The 27673-nt window shown below is 45.3% G+C and overlaps 1 protein-coding gene across 5 annotated transcripts in view; it reads left to right on the top strand.

Annotated features, from left to right (window-relative positions):
* Nucleotides 1–3667: 3667 nt before the first annotated feature.
* RFFL (ring finger and FYVE like domain containing E3 ubiquitin protein ligase) overlaps nucleotides 3668–27673 on the top strand; it is a 76674-nt gene continuing 52668 nt past the window's right edge. Inside the window, exons 1-2 of one of the 5 annotated variants that reach the window (XM_047759260.1) lie at nucleotides 25356–25605; nucleotides 26589–26665. The gene's annotated coding sequence lies outside the window, so the exon portion shown is untranslated. Of the gene's footprint in view, nucleotides 3880–3914; nucleotides 4462–25355; nucleotides 25606–26588; nucleotides 26666–27673 lie in introns of those variants that run through there. The other 4 variants (XM_047759264.1, XM_047759258.1, XM_047759259.1 and 1 more) reach the window with 4 other exon arrangements.

Raw genomic sequence — 27673 nt, forward strand, 5'->3', positions numbered from 1 at the left:
AAGTCTCTGCTAGCCAGTGGAAGGTTCCATGCATCCCGGAGCTGTGTAGGTGCACTTCGGCTGCTCCACAAGCTTGACTCCTTGAGTAGCCTTTGAATCCTAGCTCTTCCCTGCCTCTCTGGTTTCTGAGTGTCACAGTCGCAATGTAAACCTGAGTTTTGCCAGAAGCCAATGAGCATATGCTGAAAAGGATACAACATCAAGCAGTAAGATTTACATCTCATCTAACCTGGCCTTTGCGCCGACACTTACTGTATGTCATTGGACAAATCAGCCTCTTTAAGCCTTAGTTTCATCCACTGGAAAATAGGGAAAATAATACCTACTGCATACAATTGCTTTAGGGTCATACAGCTTCTGTAAAACACCAAAGACTTCCCCAGGCATATAATAGGCCCCCTATTTCACATCACTGGAAGGCTCAGGATACCTGGGGACAGCTTCCTTCTGTTCAGGCCAGGCTGGCTTCACGGTAGTCTGACCAGTGCAGTTGTGCAGAGCCCATGCTCTGCTATTACCGTCCTGAAATTCCTAATACTTTTGAACAAGGGCCCCACATTTGCATTGTGCTCTTAAAACTTTGTAGCCAGGAGGGAGTGCCTGTTGTGGCTCAGTTGTAATGAACCCGACTAGTATCCATGAGGATTGGGGGTGCAATCCCTGGCCTCACTCAGTGGGTCGGTGATCCAGTGTTTCGGGGAGCTGTGGTGTAGGTCGCAGATGCAGCTCAGATCTGATGTAGCTGTGGCTGTGGCTGGCAGCTGCAGCTCTCCAATTTGACCCCTAGCCTGGGAACCTCCATATGCTGCAGGTGTGCCCTTAAAAAAAAAAAAACAAAAACCCACTGGGCCCTTTCTGGCCGCATTAGTTGGACAAGGTAATGTCTTTGTCTCTTTGGTAAAATATATGTTGCAGGGGAATTACATTTTCCTTATTGGTAAAATATATGTCTCGGGAATTAAACAGATAATTTATGTAAAGTGCCTTTCACAGAGTCTGGCACTTAGTAGGTGCTCAATCACCATTCATTCTTCCGGCTCTTGCCCAAAGTAACAAAAATCAGGGCTCTAGACTTACAAGCCATGCTGCTGCTAATAATAGAAATAATATGATTTATTTTTTCATTGCTGTTGGGAGAAAGGCATGTGCTTCATAAATATGTATTGGAAAGTACTTAGCGAATGAGTAGAAATAATAAAAATACGTCAAAGTAAACAGCGCCTATCAATGTGTCACTTGGTAGACAAATTAGTGTTTTATTACTACTAAATACTATTGCTCTCTGAAAAGGATTTCACATTACTTGTACAATGGGTACATTATTGAGTGTATCTGCGGAAGGGCACGATAAAGGTGAAAAATAGTGATTACAGATAATCCTAAAGGTGGAGAAAGGAGGAGTGTGTGTGAATATAGCTCCGAGCCTTCCTCACTTAAGTGACATGCACATTACTTAGCAGCATTCCGATGATTTTGCTGTAATATGGACCAGGGGGCCCAGAAAAAATGATTTCCACAGGATGCCATGAGTTCCAACTCCAATTATGAGGCCAATCAGTGGCTTAAGTGCCTCCCTTTCGGAACTGAGCACTCAGCTTGGAAACTAAGGGTACAAAAAGATATCTCTGGATCTCACCCCATCCTCGTTCTGGATCTGTTACCTTTCTATGATTATAATTAACATCAGGAGGAAAGATTGGGTGGAGAAAGCTGTGCCTTCTTCACGGGTCACAAATCCCTTTCAGTGCCTGTGGCTTGGAGTTCCCTTGTGGTACTGTGGGTTAAGGATCTGGCATTGCCACTGCAGTGGCTTAGGTTGCTGCTGTAGCACAGGTTTGACCCCTGGCCTGGGAACTTTAATATGCTGCAGGCATATAAAAGAGAGTATGGAGTCAGGGAAGGGAAAAGTGGAAACAGCACATGCCTTCATGGGGGAAACTAAGCCCCTGGTGAGAAACAGAGAAGACAGAGCATTGACTGCACTGAGGAAAATTTACCAAAACAGCGAGGTAGGAAAAAGATGGGCACACTTGGTTCAGGTGTGAGTGGCCTCTAGCAGGCCAGCGTTTCCATGCATTTCCGGTGGTGGAAAGACCTGGTTTCAAATTCCAGTTCGTCCTTTTCCTAACCTTATGGCTTTGGGTAAATTAATTCCTTCCAGCTTTCCTTCCGCTTCCTGCCTCCTTCCTCCCTTCCTCTCTCTCTTTCTTTTATTTTAGGGCTGCACCAGCGGCATATGGAGGTTCCCAGGCTACGGGTGGAATCGCAGCTGTAGCTGCCAGCCTATGCCACAGCCGCAGCCCTGTTAGATCCAAGCTGTGTCTGTGACCTACACTGCAGCTCACGGCAATGCCGGATCCTTAACCCACTGAGCGAGGTCAGGGATCAAACCTGTGTCCTCATGGATACTAGTCAGATTTGTTTCCGCTGAGCCACGACAGGAACTCCCTGGGTAAATTTCTTACCACACAGATCTTCATTAATTTGCTGGGCTGTGAAGGTTGGAAATAATACTTGTAAAGTGACAGTGTGCATGTATAAATGATATTGATTTTAACTCACTTTTCCTTGTGATAGTCCTTATCTTAGCCCATACTGGCTATTGATTCCCCCTCCCTATGCAACCCTAGTGCTTTATAGTTAATTAAGGACTTCTATATGTGTTAGCTTATTTAATCCTCATACAAACCTGCCTCACACAACCATACCAGTTTCTTCAGGGAGGAGGAACAAGTTCAGAAGGGTTGAATACCTGCCAAAATGTACACAGCAGCTAATGAATGGCCGAGGTGCACTCCTCCTCTCAGTCATCTTCATTCCATCAGGGCCTTCCTCTGAGCAGTTTCCTCTCTTTTTTTTATTTTTATTTTTTTGCTTTTTAGGGCCGCACCCATGGCATATGGAAGTTCCCAGGCTAGGGATCAAATCAGAGTTGCAGCTGCCAGCCTACCCCACAGCCACAGCAAGGGCAGGAACTGAGCTGCGTCTGGACCTACACCACAGCTCTTGGCAACGCTGGATCCTTAACCCACTCAGCAAGGCCAGGGATCGAATCTGCATCCTCACGGATACTTGGCAGTGTGTAACCCGCTGAGCCACTAAGGGGACGCCGCCCCCCCCCCCTTTTCCTCACTTTCTTAATGTACAAAGAGCTAACTAGAGGTGCCATAGAGTGAGCAGGACAAACATGGGTCTTGCTGTCCCCAGATCTGCCTTGTAATACCTTCCAGCTATGGGACCTTGAATGAGCTAGTGAACCCTGAGGGTCCTGGGTTTCTTCCACTGTATGTTGGGGCCCATCACCTGCCGATAGCCATTGTAGTGAGGAACGATGGAATATGCAAGCGAGGCAACGTTCAAACTTTTATTATGAAACCAGTTCTGAGATGTTATGGGACTCACTCAGGGTCCCCAAGCCGGACCGTGTACCTGGACCTTTCAGCTACTCGTGCAGAGTTCAGTGACCAAAGCAACAGGGACAGCTGAGGCCCCGACCTGGAGGGCCCGGCCTCTGGCGGCCTAGGCTCCGCCAGGGGGCGCTCGCGGAGGCCACGCTCTAGCCCGCCGCGCGCCTCGCCCCTCTCTATGGTGGCTCGGGCGCTCCAGGAGCGGAGGCGCGCTCCCGAGGGGGGGCGGGGCCAGGCCGGGGGTGGGGCCGCGCGAGGGGCGGGAGCGACCGGGCCGGGCGGCCGGGAATAGATGGGGGGGGCAACTTCCTGGGGCCGCCCGTGAGGATGTCGCGACTGCCCCCCGGTGCCCCTCAGCCCCGGAGACGCGGCCGCGGCGGAGCCCGCAGCCCCCCTGCCTGAGGCGTCTGCGGCCCGGATCCGGCCCCTCCCCTCCCCTCCCAGGTGCGGGCCGGACAGGCGGCCTCGGCAGGTGAGGAGGCGGTGGGGCTGGGATTCGCGGTGCGCCCGGTCTGGGGTGGGGTCCTGCGTGAGGCCGGGGTGAGGACCGCTGCTTGGCCTCGGGTCTCACCAGACTGTGGTCCGGGGGCGCCTCTTCTGTGCGGGGCGCGGCCTGGGACTCTCCCTCCCTACAGGGGATGAGGGAAGCCCTGCCTCGCTGAAAGTCTGCGCATTCAAGGTAGCCCGCACCTGTCCCATTAAAAGCCTCTTCAAAGGAAGCATTTCACCTGCGGGAGGCAGTAACTCAGACGTGTACCCTCAAATATCTCCAAACGCCCTCGCGTCGGCAGATTCAGTTGGCTTGTGGGGGAAAGATGCTGCTTTACAGCGGTGGAAACTGAGTCAGGTACCGGGCGGCCTGCGTCTTCATTTAAAGGAACTAGCCTGACCCTGCTTCTTGGTGCGGAAGCCCTGCGAGCATCGTGGAAGGAGGCGGCTGGAGTTTGGAGGCTTGATGGAGAAGTTTGGGGATGTGGTTCTCTCCTCTTAGAGGAGTCCCCCCGCTCAGGGTCCTGTGGTCCCTCTTCTGGGAGTTGTCTTCTGTTCATTTGAGGTAATGTGTGTGAGGTCGCCAGTGGCTAAGATGCAGAGGGAAGTGGGGCCTCTCTGCAGCTGGCTGCCCATGAGACATTTGACCAGGCACGGGGCAGTATGCTAGACCCGGGGTGCCAGAGCGTCGCAGGCATCTCTCTGCTCAGAGCTTGACTTCAGGCTGGCAGAAGATAGAAACCACAGTATATTTTCACGCCTTTTTGTTGGTCTGTCATTTGTTCTAGGGGAAAGCCTGCTTGTGTAATCAGGGAAGAGGGTACCATGTTCTCCCAGCCTACCCCAGGGAAGAATAGTTGTCAGCTTGGAAATAAGGCTTTACCCACAACTGCCGCTTTGCATCCCGGCTATAGGCCACAGTAGCCTGGTGCACAAACATCCCCAGGTCCATGTGGCCTTCTAAGGAAGTAAGTTCCTCCCTTTTACAGGTGGTTTGGGGGACAGAGACTTCCTGTCACCCTTGTCGTGCAACCGTTTGGGGAGCAGTTGTGGTTTTCCCAGCGACAGTTCAAGTTACTGAAATGAAATGTCGCTAAGGCTGTCTACTTACTGAAATATGTTTCTAGGAATGAGAGTAAGCAGGGGACATGGTGCTGGGGTGAGTTTGTATTCAGAATTCTAGGGTGGGAGCTAGCAGTAATAATTCTTTTCATTCAGGGCATTTCAGGTTTGACAACTTTTTATCCTTTTTTCCTGATTGCCTTCTTTTGCGCATTCAAGGCAACAGATGATAGCAGGCATCTCTGAAACTTTACGGTCTGTTTCCTAATAATCCTGAACTTCAGAGTACAAGTCAAAAATTACAGTTTACTTAGAAGTATTATTTTTCTTAAGTTTGAAAACCGTGTACAGCAGTTGCAGGTTGTTGTGGCAGGGCTAACTGATAAATTGATTGTGCAAGAAGAAAATTTCCATGTAACCTAGGACACACACATTTTAATGTCTATTTACTTAGGAAGATCAGCCCATTAAAACTTGTGTATTGACCAGGAAGACAGCTGTTATCCTTTGGGTGTGCTCAAGGGTTGTAAATCTTCTAAATTGACTTAATTTAACCAATTACTAAAATAATACCCACAAAGACAAAGCCGTTCTCAGGTTAGAAATTAATTTGCTTTCCAACTTTCTCATGGCCAAGCCAGTTGAACTCTTAGCACCATCTAACAGGAATGCCTCTTTAAGGACTCTTAAAATTGTGGAAAAAAGCATTTTGCAGTTACCAGCACCGAAAAAGACAAAACAAACAGCCACAATAACAAAAAGGGCAGAGTTTCTTCTCTTAAGTACATGTCCATTGTGATGTTTAATAAGAGCCACTTCCATCTGTAAGAGTGTTGTGCCCTGGGCTTGATGAAAACACCTACATAAACCTAAGGAGTGAGAGGGGGACTAATTCCACCTTGATTTTTCATTCTTAAGATAGAACCTTTAATACTGCTGTTGTTTTAAAGGTAGATTAGAGACTTTTATATTAAACTGGTACTGGCTGTAGTGTTTATATTTTGGGGAAAAGATATATAAACTCTCCATCTTGAAATGTCAAAATCCCTGCAGTACCCCTGCTGAAGTTATTTCTTTTTTCCCATGAGCGTCATATGGAAGTTCCTGGGCCAGGGATCGAACCCTCGCCACTGTAGTGACAACCCGGGATCTTTAACCGCTAGGCCACCAGGGAACTCCTGGAGTTATAATTTAGAGTTTATGAGAATGCATAGTTTAAACTGCTGTTGGTGAAGTTTCAAGGGACGAGCTGCATCCTGTTATTGTTTGGTAATGGTTCCTAGTTATTATTTTTGTTTGGTTACTGATTATTGGTAGTAGTTGTGTTTATATAAGAATGATTCTGGCAGTAATAAGGGCAATATTTTTGTATCCAAACACACAGATTTGCTTTCTTGTTTTGTGACTTTGTATTATGTACGGGGTTTTAAAATCCGAAGACCAGTTGGGCTCTTAATAGGATATCCCATTCTATCTCACATCGAAGCCAGACTAGATAGGTCGGAATCATCAGCCTTAGGTATTGAAAGATCTCCCCTCTCCCAGTTTCCAGGATTTATCAGTTGTCCCTGGCCGGGACAGTGGTTTTATCGAATCCTGTGATGCCATTCTTAGCTTAAACCTATTATCCTCCTTTATCTTCATTAAGTTCTCCTCTTTGCCTAGCTCAGGTTGAATATTCTACATTTTTGAGGCATCTGGGTCTGTTAACGTTTTGAATTGGTTAAGAGAATCTGCCTGTTTTTAAGCATTTTTTTCTTTTTCAAGGCAAGCATTCAATCCGAGTTTACTCTGGGGAAAAAACAGCTCTTAAAAAAAAAAAATCTGATGGTAAAAAGCTGGAAAAACCAGCTTACGTTTTCCTAATATGAAATCATCTTAAACTTTTCGTCCCTTCTGGTTTTGTCAGCATAGTGACTAGTTACTAGTAGTGAGAGATGAACTAGTGGCATTGGGAGATCCTGAAGTCTCCTGAATCATCAAAAGAAGGTCACATTGTATTCATGCAGCTTTAGCTTTTTTAGTGTGTTGTATTGCAAGGAGTTCTCCAAAGCCAACCACTCCTTAAAAGATTCCATACCTAGGAGTTCCCATCGTGGCACAGTGGTTAACGAATCCGACTAGGAACCATGAGGTTGCGGGTTCGATCCCTGCCCTTGCTCAGTGGGTTAAGGATCCGGTGCTGCCGTGAGCTGTGGTGTAGGTTGCAGACGCGGCTTGGATCTTGCGTTGCTGTGGCTCTGGTGTAGGCTGGTGGCTACAGCTCCGATTCGACCCCTAGCCTGGGAACCTCCATATGCCGCTGGAGCGGCCCAAGAAATGGCAAAAAGACAAAAAAAAAAAAAAAAGATTCCATACCTAGCAGTTTGCAACTGAGTTACTGAAGGGTCCATTAAAAATACAGATTTCCCAGCTCCACCTCCTGGAGTCTTCTTTTTTGAGTGGATAAGTGATGACAAAGCATCTGCATTTTAAAAGCCACTCTAGGCATCTACGTCCACAAAGCTCCCCAAGTGATTCTGATTTGCCGCCGGGTTTGGGAGCCACTGTTGTATTGCCTTGAAATTCTTTATAAATTGGTAGTCCCTTTAAAAGCATCATTATGTTATTCAGGATGCTTGATTTGCTAGAATAGCCCATTTCCTAGTCATGACAGATAACAAAGAGCTTTTATAACTTGTATGTAAATTACTTTACCGAGAGGCCCCCTCTGCTGTATTATCTATCACGAGTCATGAGGGAGGGTTGGTGAAAGTAGCTTCCTTTATTTCCTGAGTGGACAAATGAATGATAATGTGGAAACCACTGGAGGTCCGAATGGGTCATCAAATCTCGTTCTGATCCGTGTTGGCTAGGAGAGCTGCCTGGGAATTCTCTGTAGGTAGGATTTGAAAAATACAGCCAACTTGCCAGATGTTTCATTTCTCCATAGCTGATGCGCTTATTGGAAATAATGGATGCTTAATAGGCAATACAGTTTAGTCACAGGTCTTGGGCTGAGTTCTTGGAAGGCAGAAAAACTGCCGAACTATAGAACCGTCTGATTTAAAGCAGAATGGGATCGCGAAATACTAGTTAGGGAATTAAACTTGGGGAAAGTAACAGTTCAGGAAATAGATAAACGTAGTTTTGAATCCCACTGTGTTTGAATCCCACCTCCTGCCTATGCTACTTTAGACCCTTTTACTGAATCTCTGTGGGCTTCATTTTCTTCATCTGCCAGATGAAAATAATACCTGGTAGCATTGTTCTGTGGATGAAAAGAGAAAATCTGTTCTTTGTACGCTGTGCGGAACTCAATGGATGTTCTCGTCTCCCCCTTTCTCCTAGGGTTTTTTATTCCGTAGGCTTAAGATGTCTTTCGAAATCCGGCCTGGTCTTTATCTCTTTCCAGGAATATCTACTCAGTCAGCTTTTTTAGAAAACGTATGAAAGAGTGAGGACTAAAGTGAAGAAGTAGAGAAGATGGGTAAGAGGAATGAGTCATGGGGCATTTGAAAACATTTTTTTCAATGCGTGGAGTGTCAGAATTACTGTCTGCAGGAATAAATTAAAGACATTTTCCCAATTCTGCCTCAAGGATCTGGGCCCGGGCCGGCCGGGAGCTCAGATCAGGCCACCAGGCTTTGAGGGTGGCCCCTTGAAGTAGCACCTGACGTCTCTTTTTTCCCTTATCTCTTCCCCACCGCCTCTGCCCCGGGCGCTTTTGTTTCTCTTTCCCTCTCGCCTCCCTTTCCACTCGCCAATCATGCTGCAGTCATCACCGACCAGGCCCCTGGAACCCCGGGCTAAGAGAGGTTGCTGGTTGCTAACACCTGTCTCCCAGCTAAATGAATAGGCTCTTTTGTGAGCTAGATGTTAAAAAAGCTGATTAGTACAATACTGGCTTAAAGGACCTATTAATGGTACAACATATGGAAATCACGGAGAGATTAAAGCCATTGTAGAGATTTGTTTCTCATACTCTACTTTAAATTTTTTTTTTTTTTTTTAATTCTGAATTAGGGATGCTGGCTGAATTTTCCCTTGTAAACTGTGACTCTGTTTATTGCCCAGACTAATTTTTGTCATATCGATTGGGAATCATTTATATTCTAAAGAAGTTTCTACCCTTAAGGGCCTTTGTATTCTTCGGCAAATGTCAAACTAGTGTGTAATAGAATTAAAGTTTTGTTCACTGTGCTGCTGACATAATTAGTTTAATTTCTGCTCCTTATATGCTTCTCTTGGCAGCCAGGAAATTAAAATACTAGATTTTGTATAAAACTGCTTTTTTGAGGGGGTGATTTTACTGTCAGCTGAATGGATTTAGGCCCCAGGGTACATTTTTTTTGAAGATGTCTTACTCAACTTTCCTGTAATAGTCTCTTTCTCTCGACAGAATTAATGTATTAAGACACATAATTGGCTACTTAAGCATTCAGAAGAGACAATATTTGGCCTTTACCCCGTGATTATATTTTTTCCTATATCTCTTTTGAGGAAGTGTATGTAATTTTTGGAAACCCCTAAGCATATTACAGTTACACGAGCACGTGAACTTTTGCAAAGACTAGAGAATGGAGTGGTTTTCTCTGATAAGCCATAGGATTTAATTCTCTCCCCAAATCATTGCTCTGTTCCTTTTAGATCATAGCGTTTGCAGACCTGATGTGAAAGTAGAAAGGCTGTGATGCCTTGGCAAATCCTCTTCACAGGTTTTCTGTGATACGAAAGAAATGGCTCTAGTCTACAGGGACAGAAGTCGCTCTCAAGGAGACTTTACATTTAATTATCCTAATCCACACTTAATTTCCTACAGGATTCTTGGAGAGATTTTTTACCACGCTCCTGATTTCATGGAGTTATGACCTATGAAGTTTTTTTTTTTTTTAAAATCTTGGTTAAAGCTGCTAACTTTTTTTTTTTTTTTTTAAATGGAAAGTGACCTTGGTCTGGTAATTTCTCCATTGTCCTCTCTTATAAAAAGAGAAGCAAAACCTTCTTGCTCTCTCAGCAGCCTTTTTCAGTGTCTATCCCCCATGTGCTGGATTCGAACTTTACAAAAGTTGTGTTGAGCTAGTGTTACTTGACTTTTGAAAGCTGCCCCCTCCTATGCTACAGGTTAAGCCTGCACCTCCTGGTTTAACATTCAAATGCCTTTTCTGGAAGTGCATACCTGTGGTTGTGGAGTGGTCGGTTCTCCCTGGGGCGGCCCTTTCTAAGGGTAGGGGAAAGCTCACCCCTGTTTGAACTACTTGGAGCCAGTTCTGATTTGCTGAAACATTTTAACTGTCTTGATCCACTTTGAAGAAATGTTGCCTAGTCATCCTGAAACTTAACAGGAAGTTAGGCCCACTGGAGGCTCTGTTGGCCTCTGAGTGGTTAAATGTAATTTGCCAGTAATCAGTACCATTGTTTATTTGCAACTGCTGGATTATGTTAAAGGACTTGGGGAGAAAAAAGCATTTCTTAAGCAAATGGAGCAGCCTCTTCTTGTTTTTCCCTTTTCATTTACTTTGAAAAATTGGTCTAGTCTTAGTCCTGATCACATGTCTGCAGACTTAATGGCACACGATTCACTGCATTTTATGATATAGGAAGGCCTGTTGTCCCTCCAGCTATTTCTGTGAATCTTCCCTTTAAAAAAAAAAAACAAAAAAAAACAAAAACTTTCATAGTGATTAAGATGTCTACTTGAGAAATAACCAAGCTTCATCCTCAGATGACTTCCAACCTTCTCCTAGGTCCTGAGTCAGTGGGTCCATAGCCAATGAATCAAACCCCCTTTTGACCATGCTAAATTATTATTTTTTTAATGTCAGTGGTTTTTAGTAATTATTAGTAGAATTAATAAACATGGCTTGGGAGTTCCGGTTGTGGCTCAGTGGAAACGAATCTGACTAGCATCCATGAGGACTCAGGTTCATTCCCTGGCCTTGCACAGTGGGTTGGGGATGCAGTGGTCTGTGGTGTAGGTCGCGGATGCGGCTCAGATCCCACAGCATTGTGACTGTGGTGTAGGCCAGCAGCTACAGCTCCAATTCAACCCCTAGCCTGGGAACCTCCATGTTCCTCAAGTATGGCCCTAAAAAGACCAAAATAAGTAAATAAATAAACATGGCTTTTTAATTTTACTTTTTATTTTTTTTAATCTTTTTGGCTGCGTCTCAGGCACATGGAAGTGCCCAGGCCAGAGGTCATACTCCAGTCACAGCAGTGACAGCTCCAAGCCCTTAACCACTGGGCCATCAGGGAACTCCTGACCATGCAAAATTATTATCTTGCCTAGTGTGAAAGAAGATCCACCGGAGCATGAGCCTTTATTCTAAAATGCTGGACAAAAGGAGTGTTCTGATTTGGGGGAAGAGGGAGGAGTGTTTCCCAGGGCTTTAGAGGAATGAGTCAGCTGAAGTACAGCTACTTTGAGGAATCCTTAGTCAAGGATGTTTATCAGGATTGATTTTGCAGGCCAGCAGCCCAATTGTTTGGGCAATTTGGATTTTATGGAGGTGAAGAGGAACGGTTAGGGGTTAAAATGTGGGGCAAGGGGTGTGGGGTAAGAAGGAATAACTGCAGGAGTTCCCGTCAGCAAAACAATGACTAGCATCCATGAGGATGTTGGTTTGATCCCTGACCTCGCTCAGTGGGTTAAGGATCTGGTGTTGCCATGAGCTGTGGTGTATGTCGCAGACATGGCTTGGATCCCATGTTGCTGTGGCTCCGATTTGACCCCTAGCCTGGGAACCTCCATTTGCCGTGGTGTGGCCCTAAAAAAAAGACAAAAAAAAAAAAGAAGGAGTAACTGCAGGGACGGGACCAGGACTTGCCCAGCCCACTGTGGAAAATTCTTAGGCCTTCAGGTTCTCTCACTTTTGTCCACCTCTCTTTCTACCTTTTGGGCGTGACTAGATTCAGATACCCTCCTCCATCGTTTGATCATATCCTGATGGAAGAAACTGCATAACCATTCTGTGTCAGAGCCGAAGGTGACCTTAGCCAGGGTTTGCTGTAGGTCAGATGGGGAGAGGGGCGCCCAGATGTTCCCAGAGAGCTGGACAAGGGGCCCTCCGCCTTCCCTTCCACCCTCCCCACGTGGTTGGACCCAGCACTCCAGGTGACTCTGAGTCATCGCCCGCACGCCCATTGCTCTAGCTCAGTGTTTCCCAACTGTCTGGACTGTTGACACAGTTGGTGACCAGCCCTTAAGGAATCCTGATGGCGAGCCAGCAGTTAATGGGGACATAAATATGATCGTTCTGCAGCTTTACCTCCGGGTGATGGTCATCAGATCCCTAAATTGTACTTATTTGATGAAAATTTTTATTTTATTTATTTATTTTTGTCTTTTTGCCTTTTCTAGGGCTGCTCCAGTGGCATATGGAGGTTCCCAGGCCAGGGTCTAATCGGAGCTGCAGCTGCCAGCCTACACCAGAGCCATAGCAAGGCGGGATCTGAGCTGCATCTGCCACCTACACCACAGCGCATGGCAACTGAGGCCAGGGATCGAACCTGCAACCTCATGGTAATTAAAAATTTTAATACAGCTTATTGGAGTTCCCTTTGTGGCTAAGCGATAACGAACCCAACTAGTATCCATGAGGATGTGGCTTCAGTCCCTGGCCTCCCTTAGTCGGTTAAGGATCCAGCATTGCTGTGGCTGTGGTGTAGGTCTAGCAGCTGTAGCTCCGATTAAGCCCCTAGCCTCGGAACTTCCATATGCCACACATGTGGCCCTAAAAACCAAAAAAAAAAAAAATTTAATACAACATATCAATGTGTCCAAAATTAATATTAAAAATGAAAATTTGGAGTTCCCTTCGTGGCGCAGTGGTTAACGAATCCGACTAGGAACCATGAGGTTGCGGGTTCGGTCCCTGCCCTTGCTCAGTGGGTTGACGATCCGGCGTTGCCGTGAGCTGTGGTGTAGGTTGCAGACGCGGCTCGGATCCCGAGTTGCTGTGGCTCTGGCGTAGGCCGGTGGCTCCGATTCGACCCCTAGCCTGGGAACCTCCATATGCCGCAGGAGCGGCCCAAGGAATAGCAACAACAACAACAACAACAAAAAAGACAAAAGACAAAAAAATTTAAAAAAAAAATGAAAATTTGTTGCCAGTTACATCTAATTTTTTTTTTTGAGATATCAGCCATCCACACCTGCATGGTTATTTGTGGAAATGCTCACAAATAGCCACCTGAAATCCTCTTTGTTTCATCTTTTTAGAAACAGCACAGATAAAAATAAACCACTAGTTTTGTTGGGGAGGGACTTGTACAGATTCAAGAGTTCTGTATATCATGTCAAAAAAGTAGTTCTTGATGCCATAGCATGTAAAGGTTTACATGTGTTTTATTATACACATGGTGTTCCCAACCAAACATTTTTTGGAAAGGGGGAAAATTTGAAATTTGTTAGTATATATTACTAATATTATAAAAAGATATTAAAATATGCTTTCCATAAGTTTTTTTTTAATTTTTGGAGCTGAACCCATGGTATATGATGAATTTTTCATCACCATGAGGTTGTGGGTTCGATCCCTGGCCTCGCTCAGTGGGTTAAGGATCCAGTGTTGCCATGAGCTGTGGTGTAGGTCGCAGACGCGGCTCGGATCCCACATTGCTGTGGCTCTGGCATAGGCCGGCAGAGGTGTAGGCAGGCTAGGGGTCCACTTGGCGCTGCACCTGCTGGCCTACACCACAGCCATAGCCATAGCAACGCCAGGTCCAAGCGGTGTCTGCAACCTATACCACAGCTTGTGGCAACACTGGATCCTTAACCCACAGAGCGAGGCCAGGGATCTAACCTGCATCCTCATGGATACTAGTGGGATTCTTAACCCACTGAGCCACAATGGGAACTCCCAGAACCACAATTTTAGTACTTGAGGATTTGGTGAGGATACTTAGTTCTAATACATTTAAGAATATATTGACAGACCTTGCATTTGGTGCCTATATCAGGAGGGATATTTACCTCTTTTGACTAAATATTAGAAAGGAGTTTCCAGGAGTTCCCGTCGTGGCACAGTGGTTAACGAATCCGACTAGGAACCATGAAGTTGCAGGTTCGGTCCCTGCCCTTGCTCAGTGGGTTAAGGATCCGGCGTTGCCGTGAGCTGTGGTGTAGGTCGCAGACGCGGCTCGGATCCTGCGTTGCTGTGGCTGTGGCGTAGGCCGGTGGCTACAGCTCCAATTAAACCCCTAGCCTGGGAAACTCCATATGCCGTGGGAGCGGCCCAAGAAATGGCAAAAAGACAAGAAAAAAAAAAAAAGGAGTTTCCAGCTGCTTGGCCTCTAACTTTACTTATAGGTAACAAAGACGCTTAAAGGTGGGGAACAGAAAATAGAATTTGAGGGTGTGCCATTTCTTTGAGGCACCTCAGTGTGTTTGGTCTTTAGAAACTTTTTATAAGTAGCCTAGGAACAGGCATTATTAGTTTGTGTGGCTCTAATGTCAAAACTAGTGTTGGGAGTTCCCGTCGTGGCACGGTGGTTAACGAATCTGACTAGGAACCATGAAGTTGCAGGTTCGATCCCTGGCTTTGCTCAGTGGGTTAAGGATCTGGTGTTGCCATGAGCTGTGGTGTAGGTCGCAGATGCAGCTCGGATCCCACGTTGCTGTGGCTGTGGTGTAGGCCGGCAGCTATAGCTCTGATTAGACCCCTAGCCTGGGAACCTCCATATGCGACAGAAGCGGCCCTAGAAAAGGCAAAAAGACAACAACAACAAAAAAGAGTGTTGGTTTAACGCAGGGGAAAAAATCCATGCATGTGTGTTGCATCCTCGTTTAAATGGCTTAGTTGGATGATATGTCAAACTTGATAGATTATTGGAGCTGTTATTTTGGTGGTTAAACAATAATGAAACTGTTTCGATGTTTGCAAGGAACACTGCTCTCTGTGTCTGGACTTTGCCCTGGAGAAAGTTTCAATTGTTCCGAAGCAATACTAGTTGGAAAATGCAGCTTCTGTGGCTCCTAGCCCAGCTGTCTAAATTACTAGCTATATCAGGCCCTTTGGACAAGCATTGTTTGACGCTTTTGGAAACAGTTTATGTTCCCGATTCCAAAATGTCTGTGGTTGTTCCTGAAGAGTTGGGAAACCTAGAAATGGGAGAAAGGTATTGCCTGTGTCTAAGTGGTCAAGGGTTTTTTCTTTAAGCATCTCTAGAGCCAACTCCATCTTTCTAATGGGGCGGGGGGGAGGTGGGTGTTGGGCTGTGGTGAGGCTCCCTGGGCCTTTCTTTCCTAGTTAGTGACTGTTGAATAGACTAGCGTGTTCTCAGGCTGTGTGCCAACCTACAGAGGACTTTGGTCATTATAGCCTTGTGGTACTTTTTGCCTTATCTTACCTGTATAAAAATGATCGGTCGTTACTATGTGTGGTTACTATGTGCCAGAGACGTTGCTGTGTGAGCTCTCTTAACCCTCCCCAAAATTCTGTGGGTTGTAGGCACCATCTGTGTTCCGCAGATCAGGAGATGCGGCACAGAGGAGTTGAAGAACGGGCCTAAGGTCACACAGTGCTGGAACCCAAGCAGTCTGGCTGGAAAGGCCTGCTGCCAACCACCAGGCTCCAGCTGCCTCTTACCCCGTCAGCTTCTCAGAGTATGATTTCTTCTCAGAGTAAGTTTTTAGAAATAGGTTCTGTTTCATATGATGTAGGCTTAAAATAATCTTTTTATACACGGGGCCTCCTCATGTAAATTGTGATTTTAGAGTGATATCAGCAATATTTGTTACTTGCTTTACTGGTTTTAATTCTACTAGCACTGAAAAATTGTTTTATAGTTTGTTCCTCATTCTAAAATCGTACCCTTGGAGTTCCTGTGTGGCTCAGTGGGTAAGGATCCAGGGTTGTCACTGCTGTGGTTCTGTTTACATCTGTGGTGCAGGTTTGATCCCTGGCCTGGAAGCTTCATGCCTTGGGCATGACCAAAAGGAAAGAATCAAATTGTAATTGTATTTGATATATCACCCAGTCACCCTCAAAGTCATGTTTGGCTAAACAGCTAAGGCATTGGGTTCAGGGAGAATTTGTTTGTAGTTTTCTTTTTCTTTTTCTTTTGGAGTGTCTTCCTCTTTGTCACCTGTAGGTGTTAGTGCTCTGAGGGGCCCGTGTTGGACGCGAGGGCGGAGTAAATGGTGATAGACCACTTTCAGGTAAGAAGCCCTGATGAGTATAGGAGTATAACTTTGTTATCTGGGCTTGAGACAGTGTGTCTTGCTCTTGGTACATGTGAGGGCTGGCCTGGCGAATCACAGAGGAAACATCATTTGCATTTTTTCCACTGACCTCTCCCTCGCATTTTGGAGACTGCTACTGAGACTTTTGCAGGAAAAACTATTTGTAGTAAGAAGCCTGTCACATGTGAGGTGCCCCACATCTTTCACAATCTATTTGTATAATTGCTGCAGTTTTCAGATGCTTTTGATTTCAAGCAGGACACTTTGGGCTGCATGCTGAGCCGAAATTGCAGCAGGAGTTCACTCTGCATGAGTTACTTCTGTTGCCTCCTCTGGCTTATTGCTCGTGGACCTGGGAAAGCTCAGATAAAAATACTGGGAGGAATAAGGCACAGGTAATGCCTGAAATATATTTCCGGTGGCTAAAGTCAGCAACTGACCCATGCTTAAAGAATCTTTTTTTTTTTTTTTTCATTTCTAACATAGTAGGGATGGCTGAATATTATGAAATGTGCTTTGCTTTGTTCACCTTCCTAAGTTCGCCTTAGTGGTGGGACAACAGAATGAATAATACTCATTTGTGATCATGTACATCTTTCTCCCCCAAAAACCCCGCTCTCTTCTCTCGTGCTATAATTTTGTCAGTTCTGAAACGTTAGGGAAATGGAATTATAACAATACGTGGCCTTCTGAGTTTGGCATTTTTCCCTTGGAAGTAGCCGTCCATCCAAGTTGTATTCAGGATGGCCCATTCCTTTGTATTGCTAAATTGCATAAGTAGTACAGTATGGATGTACCATGTTTTTTTAACCATTCACCTATTATTGGTTGTTTCCAGTTGGGGGCTGTTACAGATAAAGCCATTATGACCATTTATGTATTAGGTGTTTGTGTGGACACAGTTTTAAGTTCTGGGTTAAGTGCCCAGAAATGTTGAATTGCTGAGTCTTAGAGCAAGGGTATCTTTAGTCTCTTAAGCAAACTACCACACTGTATTCCCAAGAGTCTGTCCCACCAGCAATGTGTGAGATCCACTTTTTCTGCATCCGTGCCGGCATTTGGTGTTGTCCCCATTTTTAGTTTTAACTTTTTTAATAGGTAGCGTATCTGGGTTTTAAGTTCCTCAGATGTGCTTGTAAAACTGATTTGACAGAGAGCAAAGATTTGTGAGTTGTGGGTGTTTAGCCCTCCATGTGGCTCTGCCTCCGGGCAGTGCTCAGGGGTCTGTTGACCTGCTTCTTTGTGTGTGAGGGGTGGGGGGGCAGGGAGGTGCCCCTACAGCATGTGGAAGTTCCCAGGCCAGGGATCGAACTCGCACCACAGTAGTGACCCAGGCCACAGCAGTGACAGCACTGGATCCTTAACCTGCTGAGCCATGAGGGAACTCCTGTTGACCTGTTTTTTTAATCCCCTGCTGTGGTGTCCTTGAGAGAGGGGAGTCTGACCAGGGCTAATCTTGGGGGAAGCAAGGACTGTGAGCCCAACACTCACCCTCCCCTTTGCCTGGTAGGACCTAGCACAGCCCTGTTTGTGGCTCGGTACTGCCAGTGATGATGAAGGAACGATGTTGTCTCAACACCGGGAATTCTGGTTAATTCTCTGTAAATTTGCTGCAATGATCGTAGCCTTGAATGTTTTGAACATTTGGCACAGAATGGCCCTAACAATGTGTTCAAGTAGTTTTGTTTCATTTTATTCGTCCACATGATCTTGGGTACTTTATTTTTGGTAATGCTAATTAGCTCACACTGCACATTAAAAAAAAATACTAAAATAGCCAAAAGTGTATGCGTAAAGCAGAAAGTAAGCGTCCATCCCTACCACAAGTACCTACTATTAAATGGTTCTAGACTTTAACTGTATGTGTTTTGTATCTTTCTGTGTATCTATGTCTGTATTGGGTGTGTATTCCCCACCTGCTATTTTGTACTGCCCCCCACCCCCGCTTTTTTTCCCAGTGCCTAATATATTATGGGCATTTTCCCCTGTGATTCTTCAAGTGCTGAATACCTGTGACGAAGCTTTGGGTTCCTTTCTCTAACCTTTTTTGTTGTCTTGTAAAAGGGACAAGAGAAACCTTTGAAAGACCTGAACAATATCTATTTTATTCCTTATTACATGGGTTTGGCTTGAAATCAGGTTGTGGCTTTATTTGCAAGTACACCAGTAGAATTCTGGGTGTTAGGGTCTATCCACTTTATTAGAAATAATGCAGGTCTGATTTTATAATGTGATCTCCTGCAGAACCTGGAGGAAAGCACGAACTGTGAGCACAGGAATCTTTAGGGATGGCGTAGTCCTCTGGGTATTTGTCTCTTCATCAGCTGCTTAGTCAGATGGAGTGTTTTCTTAAGTGCTTCTGAAATGCACAGCCCAGTTTTTATTTTGAAATCATTCCTTCCGTCTTCTCTCCCCTCTTCCATTACTTTGATTACCTTGATGGGATGTTCAAGCTGTGCAGTCTTGTCCTTTTATTCCCATAGCCTGGGAAGCCAGTTTGAAGATTAACTTTAGGTGCACAGGGAATCGTATCTGCTTGGCTAGAAGTCACCCATCAAGATGAAACACGTGTCAGCAAAGGCCCCACTAGACTTGGGCACCTGAATAAAGGTAACTGAATCTCGTGGCATCTTCAGTGGAAACTGGGGTGAAAATTTAGCAGAGCATGAGTATGAGGAGGTAGAGACAGAAAGAGAAGGGGCGGGGAGGAGAGAGCAGATGAGAATGTATCCAGAGGTATACAATAAATAAAACTCATGAATTAAGGAAATCTTCAAAGCTGAATTATAGAATCCTTGTTCCGAGAGGGTGGCTACTGGGGAATAGGACATGAGCTTACCAAGTCGCTTCATTAGGAAGCTACTAGAGTTTAGGTGATGGAATTTGATGACAAGGGCCTTTTCCCCTGCCCTTCTTCTGTATTCGCAGATCAGGGGAAAAAAAAATGAAGAAATAGTTTTGTATAGAAAATGGCAGTTGGGGAGTTCCTGTCATGGTGCAGTGGTTAATGAATCTGAATAGGAACCATGAGGTTGCAGGTTCGATCCCTGGCCTTGCTCAGTGGGTTAAGGATCCGGCGTTGCCGTGAGCTGTAGTGTAGGTTGCAGACACGGCTCGGATCCCGAGTTGCTGTGGCTCTGGTGTAGGCCAGTGCCTATGGCTCCGGTTAGACCTCTAGCCTGGGAATCTCCATATGCCACGGGAGCAGTCCTAGAAAAAGGCAAAAAAAAAAAAAAAAGAAAGAAAGAAGATGGCAGTTGGAGTTCCTGTTGTGGTACAGTGGAAACAAATCTGACTAGTATCCATGAGGATGCGGGTTCAGTCCCTAGCCTTGCTCAGTGGGTCGGGGATCCAGCGTTGCCGTGAGAGCTTGGATCCCATGTGACTGTGACTGTGGCTGTGGCTGGCAGGTGTAGTTCTGATTCGACCCCTAGCCTGGGAACTTCCACATGCCAAGGGTGCGGCCCTAAAAAGCAAAAAAAGAAAAAAAAAAGAAAGAAAATGACAATTATCCAAAGGTTCCAGGATTTCCATTGCCAGGTTTCTAAAGCCAGCTGCTTAAGATAGCAGTTTGGTCATGTCGCTGATTTCCTTTCTCCCAATCTTGTCATCAGGTCATCTGACGGTGTCCTGTCAGCTTTGGAGTCTTCCTTTTCTTATGGGCTTGCTACTTTTTCAATTCCTGACATTTAGAAATCTAGTTTTTCATTGTGCCTGAGGTAGGGATACCGGATACCTTTCTGCTCTCTGAAGTATTAATGCACAGTGGCTAGTAAAGTGCCCTGAATTACATGAGAGAACAGATTCTGGTGACTGCACCTGTGGGGACGGGCTGGGCTCACTTGCCCTCCTGCAGCTTAGGGGTGGTTTTGTAGCAGAGTGCTGTGAATCGGGTTGCGTCTCCTTCAGTGCTGGTGCCTAGATCTGAACACTAAAGTGACTCGTTAAAGTTTAAAGGGACTGCCTGGTCCTCCTGGCCCCAGATGGAATGATCCCGCCATGGTGACAGCCTCCGTCTCCCAGGAGAGGCCATCTTATACGGCAGGCCTGTGCTTCCAAATGGCACACAGGCCTGCGTTGGCTAATGCTGCGGTGATTAGCTGGCTTTTGGGCACTCGAGACGTATGAGCTGGATAGCATCCCATGGTTTGAATTTCTGGGCAAAATTGCCTCCTCAGGAAGTCAAATCCTCTGCTTTCAACAGGTGCCTTTGGCGAGGTGTCTGCCTTTGTTTTATTTGACTATAGTGCCGGGTCAAGTGAACTTTAATTTTCACAGCCGTAAAAATGCCCATTAAGCCCCTTGTACTGCATCCCAGGTGTGAAAATGTCTTAGTCTAACACGGTTGTAGGTGACAGTGAAAATCCTTAAGAGTAGTTAGGATAATTGCCTAGGAGGCTTGAGGCAAATAATGGTCCAGCCAACAAAATAAATACAGTTCAGTTGTGATATTCTTGATGGTTCTTGAAGGTGAGGGCACGAAGGTCTAAGATCTGCTCTGTGAGCCTGTTTTTTAGTTTGGGTGTCTTTGGAGGGAGGAAAAAAACTTAAAATTTTTATTAGAGTATAGTTGACTTACAGTGTTGTATTCATTTCAGGTGTACAGCAAAGTGAATCCATTCTTTTTCCCCAGACTATTGGGGAGATTTCCCTGTGCTATACAATAGGTCCTTGTCTATTTTATTTATTTTTATTTTTTAATTTAATATTTTGTCTTTTCTAGGGCCGCACCCGAGGCATATGGAAGTTCCAGGCTAGGGGTCTAATCGAAGCTGTAGCCGCTGGCCTACCCACAGCTCACGGCAATGCTGGATCCTTGACCCACTGAGCAAGGCCAGGGATCGAACCCGCAACCTCATGGTTCCTAGTCGGATTCGTTAACCACTGAGCCACGATGGGAACTCCCGGTCCTTGTCTATTTTATATACAGTAGTGTGTATATGTCATTCCCATTCTCCTAATTTACCCCCAGTCCCCCCAACACACGTGACTTCCCCTGTGGTAACTGTAAGTTTACTTTTGAAATCTGTGAGTTTCTTTCTGTTTTGTAAATAAGTTCTTTTTATCATTTAAAAAATTAGATTCCACATATCAGTGATATTAAAAAAACACTTTTCATTTTACTGTATGTAATTAGTGCTTAGGGGAATTTTCTTGTGGTGCAGCGAGTTAAGGATCTGGTGTTGTCACTGCAGTGGTTCAGGTTGCTGCTGTGGTGTAGGTTCCATCGCTGGCCTGGGAGTGTTCACTTGCTGCAGGTGTAGCCACAAAAAAAAAAAAAGTAGTTCTTAGGAAACAGCTATGACCTGTCTCTCAAAACATGATCCAAGGCCTGTCTGTATCAGAATCACTTGGGGGAGTTCCTGTTGTGGCTCAGTGGGTTAAGGACCTGACATTGTCTCTGTGAGGATGTGGGTTTCATCCTTGGCCCCACTCAGTGAGGTCAGTATCTGGTGTTGCCACAAGCTGCGGTGTAGGTCACAGACGGGGTCAGGATCCGGTGCTCCTGTGGCCGTGGCTGTAGGCCTGTAACTGTGGCTCCAGTTCAGCCCCTCGCCTGGGAACTTCATGTGCTGCGGGTGCAGCCATAAAAAGAAAAAAAAGTCCCTTGGGAGAGGGAGATGATTATTATAAATTCTGGTTCTGGGGCCTCCTTCCACTTCTGCTAATTCAGAGAGTTTGAGGGACGAGGTTGGGAAGTGATCATGTTCAGTTGGCACCCCTTGTTGATTCTTAAGTACCCCTAGAGTTGATTCTTGAGTATACTAAAGTTTACTTCGTTTTTCATGCTTAATTTCTGTGATTTATTACATGATAGGTATTTCGTTGACATTAATTGTCTTTTTTTGAAGAGTAGGTACTCTAGTTTAAAAAAAAATGTGTAAGATCCCTCAACACCCAAGATTAGAATTTGGCAGTGTCCCTAATTATCACCAAAATGAGAAGGCCACTGGTTCCTGGAAATTTGGGTTTAATCAGTTCACTGTCTTCTCAATCAGAAAAAGGATGTGGAGGGAAAAAAAGGAAAAAGATGTGGACGTAAATAAAACTAAGTTTGTTGAAAAGAGGAAATGTGTGGTATTATTTAGGATGCTGGGAATGGGGAAGTAGGTAAAAGGAAGGTGTTGAGGAAAGCGTGAGAAGGGAAAAGATGAAAGTAGTTTATAAACAGTAAAAAAAATTAAAACTAACTGAATTTTAGATTTCCAAGTAATACTTAAATAGGTGCTTGTAAAAAACATTCAAAGAGTTCCCACTGTGGCACAATGGGTTAAGAATCCGACTGCAGCTGCTGCAGAGGTGCAGGTTCAATCCCTGGTCCTGTGCAGCGGGTTAAAGGACCTGGCATTGCCACAGCTGGGGCTCAGATTCAGTCCCTGGCTCGGCAGTTTCCATATGCTGAGGATGTGGCCATTAAAAAAAAAAAAAATTCTAATACTGCTAAAGCTAAAGTACCTCCTTGCTCTGCTCCCATTGCTGTTCCTGCCCATATCTTTGCTGTTCCCTCCCGTATCTTTTTGTGTGTGTTGATAGCTTTCTGTGGATTTGGAAGACTACAGAATCCTGAGAAATGAATGTTTTAACTTCTCTTTTGATATCTGCTTATTGTTTGTAATGTTAAGATCTATCAGAAAAAAACCAAATGTGGACTATAAATGCCATCACCTACTTCTGCTCAAGTAAAACGATGGGTATTGTGTTTGCAACGTGTGTGTGTATCTACACACACCCCACACACCCGTGTACATACACACACACACATACACATGTTAGAATAACTCTTGTGACCACACAAAAGAGGTCAGCCTATATAGCTTTGGGTGCTGAATTACTTGTCTGGGTTTTAAAATAATATATTGAAAGCGCTTAAGCATAGAGCCACAATTATTTTTCTTATTTCACATACAGTCTCATATTCGTAGAGCTTTCATACAAGCTTATAACATCTCAAGTGCCTGAAGCGGTTAGTTCAAATTTAGCATCTTTTTAAAGCTCCATGTGTGTAATCCTCAGTCTTTCTCATCTCAAAGAAGGAGTTAGGCTGGAGTCTGGTTATATTTGGAGACACTGATGGGAACTGTACAGAATCCCAGGAGGGAAATGATGGTCTGAGAAGGCTCCCCTCACCTGCCGAGTGCTCTTCATCTTAGCAGAAGTGGGAAGTTCTGGTGCTTCTGACCCTCACGCAGCTCTTCGCATAATTTACATTGACTTCCTGGGCACAGTACCGACTGGATTTTCTCTTCTTTATTTAAAGTTTCCTAATGTAGAATGAGTCAGAAGCTTCTAACAATACTGTAGTTTTTTTTTTTAATCCAGAAGAGTTTCCGGATTCGTCTGTACTGTATGTACTTTGCGAGTTGCTCCATATTAGGATGTTTATGACTTATCATCAACTACAGAAATATTTTTTAAAGTGTGGTCCATGAGATAATGGTTGTCAACTGCTGTAAAGATGCCTTTTATCATTTGAAAAAGACTAATTAACACACACTGTAGGAAAACTTCTTTAAACGCGGCTATTTTCTGGGAGTTCCTGTCGTGGCACAGTGGTTAACGAATCCAACTAGGAACCATGAGGTTGAGGGTTCGATCCCTGGCCTTGCTCATTGGCTTAAGGATCTGGCATTGCTGTGAGCTGTGGTATAGGTCACAGATGCGGCTCGGATCCTGCGTTGCTGTGGCTCTGGCGTAGGCCATTGGCTACAGCTCCGATTCCACCCCTAGCCTGGGAATCTCCATATGCCATGGGAGCGGCTCTAGAAAAGACCAAAAAAAAAAAAAAAAGTGGCTATTTTCTGAAAAGGAAGGCACTGAAGGGGAGGAAAGAAAGGAGGGGCATTTTATAAAACCGTCTAAAAGCCCAGTGTGGTTATCCTGCTGGAATAATATAATTAAGGGAGATTGATTTGGATAAATAACTTAAAACTAGCCTCATGAAAAGGAATAGAATTAAATAGCATAGTTTTTTGGAGTTCATATTGTGGCTCAGTGGTTAATGAACCTGACTAGTGTCCATGAGAACTTGGGTTTGATCCCTGGCCTTGCTCAGTGGGTTAAGGCTCTGGCATTGCCGTGAGATGTGGTGTAGGTCGAGGATGTGGCTTGGATCCCTCGTTGCTGTGGCTGTGGTGTAGGCCAGCAGCTACAGTTCCATTTTGACCCCTAGCCTAGGAACTTCTATATGCTCTGGGTGCAGCCCTAGAAAGCCAAAAAAAAAAAAAAAGCATAGTTTTTTAAACTCAAAATCTGATGATCTGCATGTACATTTTAATCAATCTTAACGTTTATTAAATGACAGGCCGGATTGGCAGCTACACCCAGAATTGGTGCCTTATGAGACCTGCCTCACAGGATGGACTAGGCTAGGTGTGGCCTTGATGCCCGCACTAAGAGACAGCTGCTTACCGTGGGAAATTCTGAGCAGAGAACAGAAGGATCTGATAGGAACTGTAGTTTCTTTCTTGCAAAGTGAAAACACATAGAAAGCAAGGACTTAATATTTTGTTTTCTTTGTCTAGCACCCATGCCAGTTCTAGCCTGTCAGGGCCAATTCAATAATAATTAATACATGTTGATAAGCCAGTCATTCTAGAATTGATTTTTTAAAAAGCTGACCAATAAATGAGAATTGACATAATCGAAGGCTTTTTCTTTTGAAAGTAAGTGTTAGTGCGATTTTAGACTTCTCTATTCCTTAAACACCTAGTAGGTGTGAGGGTGAGTAATTTAGCCTTAGCAGAGAGAATGTGGCAGCTGATTAAACAAACAACCCCTCCTGTATATCTGTCTGTTCTAGAGAACATGAGTTGGCTAAGGAAACAGAGGTCAGAGGAGGCTTGGGGGTGGGGGGGAAGAGCAGTGATCTGGTCAGAGCTGACAAAATTCACCCTGATGATTTGACCAGCTAGCTGCCACTGGGCAAATCCCCCCAGCCCTCTGACCCCAACATTCTAATTCGTAAATGCTAACTTCTTTATCAGTCCCTTGGGGAAATCTTCAGAGCTTGAGAACCGCTACCTTCAGTAATCTTGCCGTCTGGAGCCCCAGGCTGTTCTCAGATGAAATTTCAGAAGGTGGCCAACCACTGGAGCTTTCTGGGTGACCAGCAGCTGCGGAATAAGATTCACCTGCCCCCTGCCACCACCCTGTAATCAGCTTTCAATTTAAAACAAAATCAGTGGAGTGCCTCCTCTTTTCTAGGTTGCAGTCGATTGCAGTTGGCTCAGGCTGAGTTGTTTGGGAAATAGAGTTTTGCCTGGCGTGAGTCAGCACTGCCCTGGGTAAACCGCCTGCTCTGTTGCAATCTTGCTTACCAAAGATACGTCCCCAGGCAGCACCATTCACTGCCTGAAAGCCGCTGCTGTTGGTTCCTGAGATGATCTCATCTGAAACGGGGCTCCAAGGACCTCAGCAGCGGCAGGAATTGGAGGCAGCCTGCTTTCTGCCCTGGCAGTGTTTTGAAACAGGCAAAATCAGGTAACATTAGCAAGACTGGGCTGCAGTAGAAACTGCCGAAGCGCCTCAGTCTTCAGAATGAGTCAGTGCTTTTTCAGTTTGGCTATCCTAAAGTTGGTCCTTCAGCTCTTTGGAGGGGATGCTAGGGGAAGTTTCATTTCCTTTGGGACCTGGATGTGGCTTTGGGCCTAGAGACCGTTTATTACATAAACTTTAGAGAAATCAGGCATGTTCCGTTGACAGCTTTATCCATCTTTTGCTCTTGTATTTTTGGTTCTTTTTGTGTCCTGTGAGAAATAGTTTATTCAGACTAAACCATTGTTAAAGGAAGAGAGAGGCAAACATATCGGCTTTTCTCCTAATTGTGTATATTGACTTGCAGAGAATACTAACTTACCAGCACGTTTCTGAGGTGCTGTGGAGACCGAGAACCTTTCATCCCTGACTCTGTTCAGGTTGCTGTTCTGTCTCCTTTCTGCTCTTCCCTAAGCTGCTGTTGCTTCTTTTGTTTTTTTGTTTTTTTTTTGCTTTTTAGGGCCGCACCTGAGGCATATGGAAGTCACCAGGCAGGGGTCTAAGATGGAGTCACAGCTGTTGGCCTACACCACAGCTCACAGCAACGTGGGATCTGAGCCATGTCTGCGACCTACACCACAGCCACAGCAACGCCGGATCCTTAACCCACTGAGTGAGGCCAGGGATCGAACCTGCGTTCTCATGGATCCTAGTTGGGTTCACTAACCACTGAGCCACGAAGGGAACGCCCATTGCTAAGCTTCTTAAGTCTTCAGCCTCATCACTAGGCAGTAGCCCCCCTTAAAGTTAACCTTTACAGTTACCCCAGATGGTTCAGGTTCTCTTTACTTCAGGCCTTTACAGACACAAGCCTCTGACACACCCTTCCGCTTAACTGGGCCAGCCGGCTTTAGCCTGAAAATCACTTCCTCCATGAGGTCTCTTCTTCGCTTTCTTCTTCTTGTTTTTAAAGTATGGTTGTTTTACAGTGTTATGTCATGAAGTCTCTTAACTCACCAAGACCGGAGGAGTACTCAGGAGAACCCCGTGTTGCCTCCATCAAAGGGTATGTTGAGAAGCAGCGCCTGTTTTGTTAGAATTGTATCCCTGGTGCTGGGCTCATAGTGGGTTCTCAGTAAGGGTAGAATAGGAAGAGCCTACGTTGTACTTCCTCAGTTCCGATCCTCTTAGTGACTCTGTTGTTTTGGCTTCTGCTCTCATTACCCTATTCCTGTTTCCCTGGAAGATGACAAGTAAACTCCTGTGTTCCAGACCCAGTGTCCTGGTCCTGGTTTCAGGCTCCATCTTACTTAATCTCTGCCTAGCATTTGGTACTATTGAGCCGTTCTTTTTTTTTTCCACAGCAACCCTCTTCCTTTGGCTTTGAGACTACCTTGTCTCAGTTTCCAGAGTATCCTTCCATCATTTATTCTCATTTTCTTTTGACTCTGCCATAAAAGCCTTGGGTTTCACTCTTCTCCCACGCCCCTTCCTCTAAGGATCTCAGCTATGCCCAGGCATTCAGTTGTCCTCAGTATGTCTTACCAGCCCGGCTGTCTCCCCCGAACTTACTTACTTACTTTCTTTCTGTCTTTTTGCCATTTCTTGGGCCGATTCTGCAGCATATGGTGGTTCCCAGGCTAGGGGTCTAATTGGAGCTGTAGCCACCGGCCTACGCCAGAGCCACAGCCATGCAGGATTCCAGCTGCATCTGCAACCTACACCACAGCTCACGGCAACGCCAGATCCTTAACCCACTGAGCAAGGGCAGGGACCGAACCCGCAACCTCATGTTTCCTAGTTGGATTCGTTAACCACTGCGCCACGACGGGAACACCTCCCCCGAACTTTAGATCCTTATTTCCAACTTGACAGATTTTGACAAGCTTTGGCCAACTTGACAGACCTGCCAGGGTTGTTCAAAAGGCATCTTAAATTCAACATGTACAAAACAACTCATTATCTCCCCTACCCAGCATCTGTTATCCGCCTGTAGTGCTGCATGAGTGTACTTTGTTAATTATATCTACCAAATCCTCCTATCATTCTTTTGATGCCTCACGTCTTCTAAATA

The sequence above is a fragment of the Phacochoerus africanus genome, chromosome 14, assembly GCF_016906955.1.
Source record: "Phacochoerus africanus isolate WHEZ1 chromosome 14, ROS_Pafr_v1, whole genome shotgun sequence".
Classification (NCBI taxonomy): domain Eukaryota; kingdom Metazoa; phylum Chordata; class Mammalia; order Artiodactyla; family Suidae; genus Phacochoerus; species Phacochoerus africanus.